Source organism: Lepus europaeus, chromosome 14 (genome assembly GCF_033115175.1).
Source record: "Lepus europaeus isolate LE1 chromosome 14, mLepTim1.pri, whole genome shotgun sequence".
In the NCBI taxonomy this organism is placed as follows: Eukaryota; Metazoa; Chordata; class Mammalia; order Lagomorpha; family Leporidae; genus Lepus; species Lepus europaeus.
The window spans coordinates 85,460,065-85,472,353 of record NC_084840.1 but is presented as its reverse complement, the minus strand read 5'-3'; the positions used below and the strand labels follow the sequence as shown (position 1 = coordinate 85,472,353).

The 12,289-nt window shown below is 40.3% G+C and overlaps 1 pseudogene; it reads left to right on the top strand.

Annotated features, from left to right (window-relative positions):
- Positions 1-856: 856 nt before the first annotated feature.
- Positions 857-10,208, top strand: LOC133773499 (ribosomal RNA small subunit methyltransferase NEP1-like; annotated as a pseudogene).
- The last annotated feature ends 2,081 nt before the right edge of the window (positions 10,209-12,289 follow it).

The window sequence follows — 12,289 nt, the reverse complement described above, 5'->3', positions numbered from 1 at the left end:
TCGTGAGCAACAATTGCCCCTCTGCAACCTGAAATTCAGACCTCTCACTGGCCACTGCCTCTCTTCCTTCCTACTCATATGCTACAATACACTGACTTCGACAAGCTTTCTATTTCCCTGGTAGCTAAAACCACTGATTCTACTACTATCATTCTCCATTCATGGTTACTTATTACAATCACTCTCTTGCCCTGCTCTCATTTTATCTGATGCAAGTGACATCTTAAAAAATCACAAGCAAAGTTAAATCTATCTCTGCTTATATCACATTTGCACCTGGGTAGAAAAATGGAGAATAAGAAAAATGCACAGGTACCCTGAATGGTCTAATTTTAGATTCATAGCTGCAAATGTAGCAACTGGATATTATTTCTCTAGCTTATTCACATTCCCATTATCCTCAAAGATTTTTTCCATTTTTTCATACCCTCTTGAAGTTCATCTCCCACCCTCACACTCACCTGATCTGGCTTCCCATTTTGCTTGGATGATGGAAGGAATCACAGGAGAATTTCCATATGCTTTTATCTCCCTTTAACTACAACTGTCAAGCCCTGTACTCAGGTAATCTACATTCTCTTCATTGTTAAGATCAGTGCTTCTCAACTCCACTGCTAGTTGGAAACACCTGAGGTATCAGTCAAGTTTTCATTGAATTAACTAAAGTACCAGAGAGCAGCTTCTTGAAAGATAAAGTTTTATTTTGGCTTATAGTTTGAAGGATCACATTTCAGGATCCCCTGACCCCATTAGTCAGATGCCTGGTGACTGGGGAGATCCAATTGATTTTCTTTTTTTTTTAATTAAACTTTTATTTAATGAATATAAATTTCCAAAGTACAGCTTACGGGTTACAATGGCTTCCCCCTCCCAAAACTTCCCTCCCACCCACAACCCTCCCCTTTCCCGCTCCCTCTCCCCTTCCATCACATCATGATTCATTTTCTATTCTCTTTATATACAGAAGATCAGTTTAGTATATATTAGGTAACGATTTCAACAGTTTGCCCCCATATAGAAACACAAAGTGAAAAAAAAATACTGTTGGAGTACTAGTTATAGCATTAAATAAGAGTGTACAGCACATTAAAGACAGAGATCCTACATAATACTTTTTTAAAAAATTAATTAATTTTCTATGCCATTTCCAATTTAACACCAGGTTTTTTTTCATTTCCAATTATCTTTATATACAGAAGATCGATTCAGTATATAATTAGTAAAGATCTCATCAGTTTGTACCCACGCAGAACCACAAAGTGTAAAAATACTGTTTCAGTACTAGTTATAGCATCACTGCACATTAGACAACACATTAAGGACAGATTCCACATGGGATGTAAGTACACAGTGACTTCTGTTGCTGACTTAACAATTTGACACTCCTGTTCATGGCGTCAGTAATCTCCCTAGGCTCTAGTCATGAGTTGCCAGGGCTATGGAAGCCTTTAGAATTCGCTGACTTTGATCTTATTCCGATAGGGTCATAGTCAAAGTGGAAGTTCTCTCCTCCCTTCAGAGAAAGGTACCTCCTTCTTTGATGGCCCCGTTCTTTCCACTGGGATCTCACTCACAGAGATCTTTCATTTAGGTCTTCTTCTTTTATTCTTTTCCATGGTATCTTGGCTTTCCATGCCTACAATATTCTCATGGGCTCTTCAGCCAGATCCAAATGCCTTAAGGGCTGATTCTGAGGCCAGAGTGTTGTTTAGGACGTCAAGCAGCAGGATTTATTTTTTTTTTAACTTTTATTTAATGAATATAAATTTCCAGTGTACAGCTTATGGATTACAATGGCTTCCCCCCCCATAACTTCCCTCCCACCCGCAACCCTCCCCTCTCCCGCTCCCTCTCCCCTTCCTTTTGCATCAAGATTCATTTTCAATTCTCTATATACAGAAGATCAATTTAGTATAAAGATTTCAATAGTTTGCACCCACATAGAAACACAAAGTGAAACATACTGTTTGAGTACTAGTTATAGCATTAAATCACAATGTACAGCACATTAAGGACAGAGATCCCACATGAGGAGCAAGTGCACAGTGGCTCCTGTTGTTGACCCAACAAATTGACACTCTAATTTATGGCGCCAGTAACCATCCTAGGCTGTCGTCATGAGTTGCCAAGGCTATGGAAGCCTTCCAAGTTTGCCGACTCTGATCATATTTAGACAATGTCATAAAAGACAGAGTGAGGATAGTAACCAATGATCCTAAGAGTGGCATTTACCAGGTTTGAACAATTATACAGCATTAAGTGGGGAAGAGGACCATCAGTACACACAGGTTGGGAGTAGAGCCATTGGTGGTAGAGTAGAGGTTATGATTACAAAGGAATGAGGCCCAAGTGCACTAGACAGGGCCTAGAACAAAGGACAGAGTCATTATTAGAGGAGCTAAGAAAGGTGCTGTCTAAGCTACAATTAAGTTTTCTGATTGAGAGGCAAATAGAACCTGATAGAAGGGGCTTGATAATAATCTGGTGGGCTTTAGGCCTTGTAAATTCAGAGGCCCATACCTATCTATCTCTTCACATGGGGTATATCCTAAGGGAGGTGTGAACCTCCTAGGGGAAGGCACTCTGTTGACTTTCATTACTTGGCTGGCCTGGGAGGAGAGCTGGCCAGGTAAAGGCAGGGGTCATCTCTAACAAGAAATTTACAGTTCTGCCTGCAATGTTGCTGACCCTACTTGACCATCCCCTCAGCTGCAGTGGTCACTTTGGAAGTTGGGCTGAGTGAAGGGCTTTTCAGCTTAGAGCCAATAAGATCTGTGGCTCTGACCTGGGCATCCTTCGACTCCAGGGCAGGTCCATTTCCAGTGATCCAACTCTTGGCAGAGCTGCCAGGGCTCTTCACAAGCTGACTTCTGCTGAAGCCCAGGCTTACCACATTGAAAGCCACTGCAGTGGACTGGCCTGTTGGGTCTCCTTGAGGGCAGATCACTGTACAGATCAGCCATTAATAGGCCTGCCACCCATTGCTTCTGATGCCGAGCTTTCTTTTCCTCCTGGTTTGTGTTAAAGCAGACCAGAGGATGCAAGTCAAGGGAGTGCCCGTTTCCCATCTCTAATCTTCGGTGGCCTGAACTACAAGTCTATAGTCACAGGCATGTTCTGTAGTAGTTTTTCTAAGGTAGACAATGCCCATGAGGAAAATTATATTCTCACTTGAAAACTTTCTTTCCCTTTGGTCTGAAAGGGAGGTTTTTTCTACTTACTGTATACTTCGCTGATGGCAAAGTGAATCTAGCTATGAGATTATTATTTGAGTTCTTATTTTGGCTATGTTATTGCAGAAAAATGTTAGCCATCTCTTTTATAAGGTCTAAAGATTAAATTGTGCATCCTACTGATTCCTTCATAATAGAATTAGTTTCCTACCTTGAAGAGAATAGAGAAATGAAAGAACAAGTTGGGCTTAGAATAGAGAAATGAGGGAGCAAGTCCTAGATCACTTGCTGACAATAGCAATATCACATGAATACTTAGCAAACCGTTTCAACCATTAGATAACAACTTAAGAAAACATTTACCAGAAGGTCCAATGCCTTCTATAAATTTTAAGAATCATGTATTTGAAAACACCTCTTAAATATCTAACATGGTGTAGTTTGTTTAGCCAGTAAACTTAAGCACAACCATCTAAAATGTTTTTAGTTTCTTTCTACCAACACGTTTAAAACATATGATACACAGATTCAGGTCCCACAAATTAAAATGTATCTTTGATTAATTTTAGCAGCTTAAATTTATGGACAATCTTATCTATAAGCCATTTAAAATAAAACTCTTAATAAAATTTCCCCTTGTGGACATACAATATGTACACACATATAATATAGCATAATAGACCAATATAGCAATTTTAATAATAGCTTTTAAAATCTTTAACTCTTTTTGTAGATTGCCAATTGATTTGAATTGCTTTTTGTTTTTAGTAACCTCAGTTAACCATACTTTCTCTCAGTTGGTACTGTTAATACATTATTGGCTTCATCTGTTTACAGAGCCATCCCAAAGTACTGAATACAATAAAAGTGGCTGGAAAAAGTCCATAGGAACCTATAGGAGGACAACTAAACACAGGACCAACAACGCTTTAGTTTTATGAGCAGCAGATCATATATAACTGTGGATGACAAAAGACTTTAAGTCGCCATGTTTAAAATTATAAACTCATCAACCAACAAGAGGCACTTGCTTACTTCACAGTATTTTTGAAAGCACCTGTAGGATTTTACAAGTATTTAACCCTTTAAGCCTCTGGGGCTTTCTCATTAAGATAACTATCATGTCTAGTAACACAAGATCATTAGACTTTTTAATTCTCAAACATTTGTATTAATAGCATTTTCCATTATAGAAACTTAAAGTCTGGTACCACATCACATCTTTACAGTCCTTCTAATATACTCCAAATAGACTGATTAGTTGGTGTCTCTATAAGATGAGAGACATAGGTCCTTCGATTTTTTCAGTTGGGCCCAAACTGGAAAAACCAAAGTCCAGGATTTACTGGAAATTTTAGAGACCAGATTGTTTGAAACTTTGATTTTTTGAATGTCTGTCAAGAATGCCAAGAAGGCTCAAAACATAGGAGAACTTTAAAAATTACTAGTGATCAAGTCACAGCCTAAATAAATTAAATCTTACCGTTTGCATGTGGGTTCTAACTTTCAAAAATTTTTACAAGTCTCCAGAAAATTGCAATGTTTATCTATAATTGAAAACCTTTGAGGCCGGTGCCGTGACTTAACAGGCTAATCCTCCGCCTCGCGGTGCTGGCACACCGGGTTCTAGTCCCGGTTGGGGCGCCGGATTCTATCCCAGTTGCCCCTCTTCCAGGCCAGCTCTCTGCTGTGGCCCGGGAAGGCAGTGGAGGATGGCCCAAGTGCTTGTGCCCTGCACCCGCATGGGAGACCAGGAGAAGTTCCTGGCTCCTGGCTTCGGATCGGCACAATGCACTGGCCGCAGCGGCCATTGGAGGGTGAACCAACGGCAAAAAGGAAGACCTTTCTCTCTGTCTCTCTCACTATCCACTCTGCCTGTCAAAAAAAAAAAAAAAAAAAAAAGAAAACCTTTGAGGTTGGTTTTGTGGCATAGTGTGTTAAGCTCCTGCCTGTGACACTGGCATCCCATATGGGCATGGTTTCAATTCCTGGCTGCTTCACTTCCAATCCAGCTCCTTGCCAATGCACCTGGGGAAGCAGTGGAAGAAGAGCCAAGTGCTTGGGCTGCTGAACCATGTGGGAGACACAGAACAAACTGGGCTCCTGGCTTCAGTCTGGCACAGCCCTGGCCATTGCAGCCATTTGGGGGAGTGAACCAGTGAATGAAACATTTCTCTCTCTATCCTTCCCTTTCTCCTTCCCACCATCCCTCCTTCTCCTTCTCCCTCTCCTTCTCCCCTCCCATAACTCTACCTTTCAAATAAGTAAAAATGAATCTTTAAAAAATAAAGAAAAACTTTGCCATGGATCAGTGGTTCTCAAACTGTGGTCCTCAGGTCAGCAATGTAAGTCACACCTAGGGTCAGGTTAGAAATGAAATTTTAGGGCTTCTCATCATTTCAGCCAAAATTCATTAAAGAATTGTCTATTCTTCATAGAAAATCCACGTCTCTTCTTTACCTTGGCTTTCAGGGATTATACTCTTGTGGTGTTTCTCCAAGGTTTCTCATTCACAGTCCTGTCTACCTTCCTGACTTCTAAATTTTGAAATGCTCAGGTTTTGGCCCTCAAATTTTTCTCATCTGTACTTACTCCTTTTACGATTTAACCCAGATTCCAGGATTTAATCATGAGGTGTAACAATGCCAGTGACGTGCCAGTGAGTCTTGCTGGCCCAGGCTTTCTCCTGAACTCTAGAACTGCCCATGCATCTCTCTCTGAAATTACATTTGGATGAATCGTGGACGTTTCGGACCCAGCGTTTGCTCAATGTGTTTTCTGATCTCTTCCCTCTCTCCCCAACTGTGCAAGTTCCTGGCTTAGTTTTCTCTTGTTGTTCAGAGAATCAGCCTTCTGGCTCTTTGAGTAAAAATTTGTAACATCATCTTTAACGCATATGAATTCTAGAAATCTTCTTTAATGTACCTTAAAACGAAACCTAGAATCCAGCCTCTTCTCACCTCGATACAGAATGTGGTCACCCTTGTTCTAATCACCTTCCTGGCTTGCCTGAGTCGTAGCATTCTCCACAAAGCTGCCAAACTGAGCTTCCTCTGTATCTTCAGTGCCTTGCCTTCCCTGATGATGAACACCTTCCTTACGGGGCCTCAGAATGGGTGAATTCCTTGTTAGAGCTTATTCAAAGAATCCACCTACCCCCTCTTCCAATGCACTTCAACCATACAAGCCCCTACTGCTTTAGGGTCTTGACAACCCCTCCCTCTGCTGGAATTGGCTTTTCTAAGTCTCTTCATGGCTTCTGATTCTCGTCCTTCAAGCCTTGACTCAAGTGTAATTGTCTTTGTGAGACTTTTCTCTGGCAACCTGATTGAAAACTGCAGTCTCAACCCCCAATATTCCTCATTTCCTTACCTTGCTGTGTTTTCCTTAGGGCATTTACCACCTGCTAACGGACTCTCTGAGTTTTCTTTTCTCCTAGAACTCAAGCTTCCTGTGATCAGGCGCATTTTAGAGTTTGGCTTCTGGAAACTAGAATAGATCCAGGCTCAAATCAGAAGCTCCTTGTCAATGTGTTCAATGACTACATTGAATCTAAAGCACATGTGAAAATTGAAAACAGAACGCATCATCTCATAAGACCAAATTCACATTTTTGGAGAGGGTGAAATAGACAACTGCCCGAGTCTCCACGAAGCAATGAAAGCACTGGGCCCAGCCTTAGCCTCTTCTCACTCTAGTGAGACAGACTGTCCAGGCCTTACATAGCTTGTGAAGGGGCCATCCACAGCCCGAATGAAGAGCGTCTCCACTTGGTAATGTCTATGAGATTTACTCAGAATTACTTATAATGTGATGAGGAAAAGGCTGAGGGCCCCACTGCCTCTTTTAGCTCTGTTTAGCCACTTAATTGCTGTGAAGCCATGATATTTTCATATCTATTCTTGCACATACTTATTTCCTTCAAGTGGAAATATTTGCTTTGGATAAGAGATCTTGGATGAGAAAATAATTCCTTATTTATCTGTTCATTCAGATGTAACATATAGGCTAGTTGAGGATATTATAAATCATGTGTTTATATGTATGTACACACATACATATACATATGTAAACACGTCTCTATTGTTAAAAACCTTATGAAGTAAAGAATCAGGCTCTTTTCCTCTCTCTCTCTCTCTGTCTTTCTCTCTCTCTCTCTCTCTCTCTCTGTGTATGTGGTTTTATGCCATTTTTAAGAAACACATCACTTATTCTACTAGCAGCTGTAACTGTTAAACACTTTGATTTTTAACAATGTCACATTCAGGAAGACAAAGTCTTCAAACATATTATATTTGGTTAGCAAACATAAAAAGCTGTGAGATAGCATATAATGCAAACTATTTTTAAATTGAGTCCTGGAATTAGAGTGACAGAGGGAACAAAATCCAGATTTGAAAAGCAAACATTAAATGTGGCATGTTCATTGTTGGCCAACTCGATTAGATTAAATGCCATATTTTTATGCAGTTTAAATATTGAGCTTCAGCTCTCTCTTTTTGATTAAAATTGTTTGCATGGCTGTGATGATTAAATAAGGGTTAATAAATATAACCTTTGTTTAATCTATTGTAACCAAATGTATCTCTCTTTCTGTATTGGAGAAATAATGGCTAAAGATGGATCTGTGAATAAAACTATTAGGTCCCTAATTTTATATACTTGAGGATGAGAAATATGTTTCTATTCAGTGTTGCTTTTAACAACAAAACATTAAGTATAATCTAAACTCCCTCAAAATAATACCATCGTAAGAAAGCATAAAATTCTTTGAAGAGACAAAATGATATGAGAGGAAATTGGGTTTGTAGAAATGACATCATTTCATTTTTGCACAACAATATATTCATTTTATCAAAGAATAAGTGTAAATGATTTTGACAGCAAAGTGTCAAAATCAGTTGTCTTTCTGTAGTAAAATAATAGATGATTTTTTTAAACAATTTTTTCTTATTTGAGAAAAAATTTTAAGTGGCATAATTTCCTAAATGACAACAATAGCAAAATCATAAAGAAATCTTCATAAGGATACATACATATTGAGTGAAAGAATACATAAGGATAGATGCATATTGAGTGAAAAAGTATATATTTTTTTTAATTTGAGAGAGGGAGAGATATATCTTGCTCCCATTCACTGGTTCACTTCCCAAATGCCAACAATGGCAGGAGTGGGGTGGGAAGTGCAGAGCCAGGAGCTGGGGACTCAGTCCAGGTCTCCTATGTGAGTGACAGAGAACCAACTACTAAGGCCATCATCTGTTGCCTCTGAGTTTGCACCGGGAGAAAGCTGTAATCCTGAATGGAGCTGGGAATTAAACTCAGGACCTCCAATATGGGATACAGGCGTCTTGTAAACTAGGGTGTGGTAAACTCTTGTTCCCCCTGCACCCCCGCCACCCGCCCACAACACACACTTTAATAGCAGTTTCAATGAAGATAATTCTAACCCACATTGCTGCTTCTATGATTGACTCAAGTTTTTTATGGTGAGAAGTTCACCATTTTCTCTAAGTAAATAGATGTGTCTACGATTATTGCCTAGGGAAGAACGTCACAGACAGAACAGTGCATCTCGTGAGGCGTGAGTTGCGTATGACTCTGCCTGCTGCTTCATCTCCAGGACATCACTGTTCAGTAAGAACAGGCTTGCTGCCATGCAGTATTGCAAGACAAACGACTGGACCCCAGGTGTATGTCTGTGTCAGGGAATGACATTCGAGTCTTCATGCAGAAGCAACAGGATTGCTTCCAGTAGTGGACAGTGCAGAATCTGCCTCTGAACGGCCTTGGGAAGGAATGACTGGTCAAACAAAGGATGTGAACATCCTGGAGGAATTCCAGAAGCATCTCATTCCAGCCCCAGCAGAATGTTCTTCCCATACAAAAATTAGAAATGGGTGCAGGCAGCACTCTAAAAGAGTTCCACTACAAACAACCATTTTTTTTTCCAGAAAAGCTGCATCTCAGGTTTTCACCTAGGAACTCTATTAACATATAATTTCATATAATCCTTTTATTTCCTTTCTTTCTTGTTCTTCGTTTTACTTACCTTCCTTCTGATTATTTTCTGTATTTGTCTTTATCTTTTCTTATCCCCCTCCTTCTCTTTCCCCATTTCCCTCTCTCCTTTTTTTTTCTCTCTTTCTTCTAAAGGCTGAGTACTGCATTTACTATTTTCCACCCTGCCTTATCTTCTTTTCCTTCTACACTGCTATCTTTTTGGTTTAATTCTATAGTTCTGGTAAGCATTTCTTTTAGTAATCTAAATGCTATTCAGAGACAGTGTATCAATGAATGGCAAAACACCTATTTCTCTTTCCAGAATTCCTTTTGAAGAGCTATCACTGATTTGTATACTGAGTATATGTTCATTAAAAAAACAAATTCTTCTGGGGAGCAGTGCTTTGGGGAGCAGGGACAGGACTGGGATGCACCCAAGTGGCTCATACTCCAGGCAGGAAGCAAGAGAAGAACTTACAGACTCATGGTGGTGCTGGAAGGGGCTAATCTGGAATCAAGGTAGGAAAAACAGATGAGCTACTCAACTATGAGAAGCACAAGTCTATGTTGCTGAAGAATGGATAAGACCCTGGGGAAGTGAGGCCAGACATAGCTCACCAGAGTCTGCTGATGTTGATGCACAGTCCCCTGAACTCAGCAGGGCTGCTGCAGGTTTATATCCACACCCAAAAGAACATGTTCCTGATTCAAGTGAACCCGCGGACCCACATTCCCACCCTCTGCCTGCTTTTGTGGATGTATGGTTCAGCTTTCACAGATTCTGTCTGAGCAGCTGATAGTGCTCAGAAACTCTTGAATGTGAATAATAGTCCAGTGTCGAATCACCTCCTAGTCGGATGCATGAAAATTGGTACTTCTTTCTCTGCCCCAGTAGTCAGCGAGGTGGGACAGCCGGTGCCTAGCAGTGACCCTATGGTTTCTGCGGTCAGGGGTGTGATTGGACAATACGATCAGACAATTGGGGGTTGTGAACCGAGCCTTGTTGACATTTTGTCCCCCGTTCTGAACTGACAGCTTGGAACTGAGCTTCCTGCACCAAGGCCTTGGAGTTTGGGGAAGTCACCGCTGTGCATTTGCTCTTTGCTTATCCTATGAGTACTGTTCTTGCAAAACAAAACAAACAAAAAGACCCAAATTATCGAACTTTAACTTTAGTAGATTTGGTAATGGATAAATTGTATCTATCCACCCCCCATTTTTGTATGTAAACAAGTCAACCTGCTTATATTCCATAATGAATTAGGATATGTGAAATAAACTCAAAATCAATACTTAGAATAAAATAGCCATCATTCTTTATTTATGATATTTATTTATTTATTTATTTATTTATTTTTTGATAGGCAGAGTGGACAGTGAGAGAGAGACAGAGAGAAAGGTCTTCCTTTTCCTTTGGTTCACTTCCCAATGGCCGCTGTGGCCAGATCCGAAGCCAGGAGCCAGGTGCTTCCTCCTGGTCTCCCATGTGGGTGCAGGGCCCAAGCACTTGGGCCATCCCCGACTGCACTCCCGGGCCACAGCAGAGAGCTGGACTGGAAGAGGAGCAACTGGGACAGAATTCAGCGCCCTGACCAAGACTAGAACCCAGGGTGCCGGCGCCGCAGGTGGAGGATTAGCCTATTGAGTCATGTTGCCAGCCTATTTATGATTTTTGAAAAAGATTTATTTGTTTGAAAGGAAGACTTACAGAGAGAGAGAGGGAGAGAGAGATTCCAACTGCTGATTCACTCCCCAAATGGCTGCAACAACTCAGTCTTTGTCAGGTCCAAGCCAGAAGCCTGTAACTCTATCCTGGTATCATATGTACTTGGGCCATCTTCTGCTGCCCTGCCAGGTGCATTAGCAAGGAGTTGGATTGAAAGAGGAACAGCCAAGACTTGAACCATGTTGGTGTTGCAGGCAAAGGCTTAATCCACTGCCCACAATACCAGTCCCTAAAATTGCCATCATTCTCCTCATCCGGCATCTTATTTGAAGCACTTAGTAGGCATTAAATGGCAACATTAGAGCATTATATACCCAGAGCAGTCATTGAAATCTCATTGTTTGTCTGTTATTATCATGTGCTCATTTCATTTTAACGGCCATCATCGTTTATGAACTTCCAACAAAGTACTTAAAGTGTACATTTAAAAAATAAGTTTAATTAAAGTGTGGGTTTGAAGTAATTGTAGCGGATTAAAGAAGCAATACAATCTGGCATTGTTTTTCTAGGAACTAAATGAAAGAAAAAAATACAGAGTAGGCATTTAGTTTAGTCTTCTTTGATACATCACCAGGGGCCCCCACATCCTATATCAGAGTGCCTGGTTCAAGTCCTAGCTCTGATTCTCATCCTACTTGCTAATCCACACCTTGGAAAGGCAACTATGTTGGCTAAAGTACTTCAATATTCCTGCTGCCTACGCTGGGGGCCCAGATGGGAATTCCTGTCTGCTGGCTTTGTCTGAACCAGCATTGCTTATTGTGGGCATTTGGGGGATGAATCAATGGATGGAAGAGTGCTGTCATTTTGTCCTTCTGTCTCTCAGTGTCTGTATCTCTCTGTCTTCAAATGAAATGAAAATAAATAAACCAAAAAAAGAAAAAATACTTTCCAAATTCGTTAATCATTTTTATGAAGCTGCTAAATATTTTAAAAGATTTAAAGAGAAAGTGGCAATTCAAAAAGAACTACAAGGCATAGATAGAAAGGTTTTTTTTTAGAATGTAGTAAGGGAAGTACCATTATTTGAAGTTGTTTTTGGTTCTGAATTAAGAATTACTTGACTACATGTAAAGAGCCTGAGCATTGCACTCAGAATTTTATCCAGCAATATCTTTCTTATTATTGGCAAGGAAAGTACAGTGCATATGTGACTGATACTTATTAAAATTCAATGATGGAACTAGAGTGTCAATTTGTTGGGTCAACAACAGGAGCCACTGTGCACTTGTTCCTCATGTGGGATCTCTGACCTTAATGTGCTGTACATTGTGATTTAATGCTATAACTAGTACTCAAACAGTATGTTTCACTTTGTGTTTCTATGTGGGTGCAAACTGTTGAAATCTTCACTTAATATATACTAAATTGATCTTCTGTATATAAA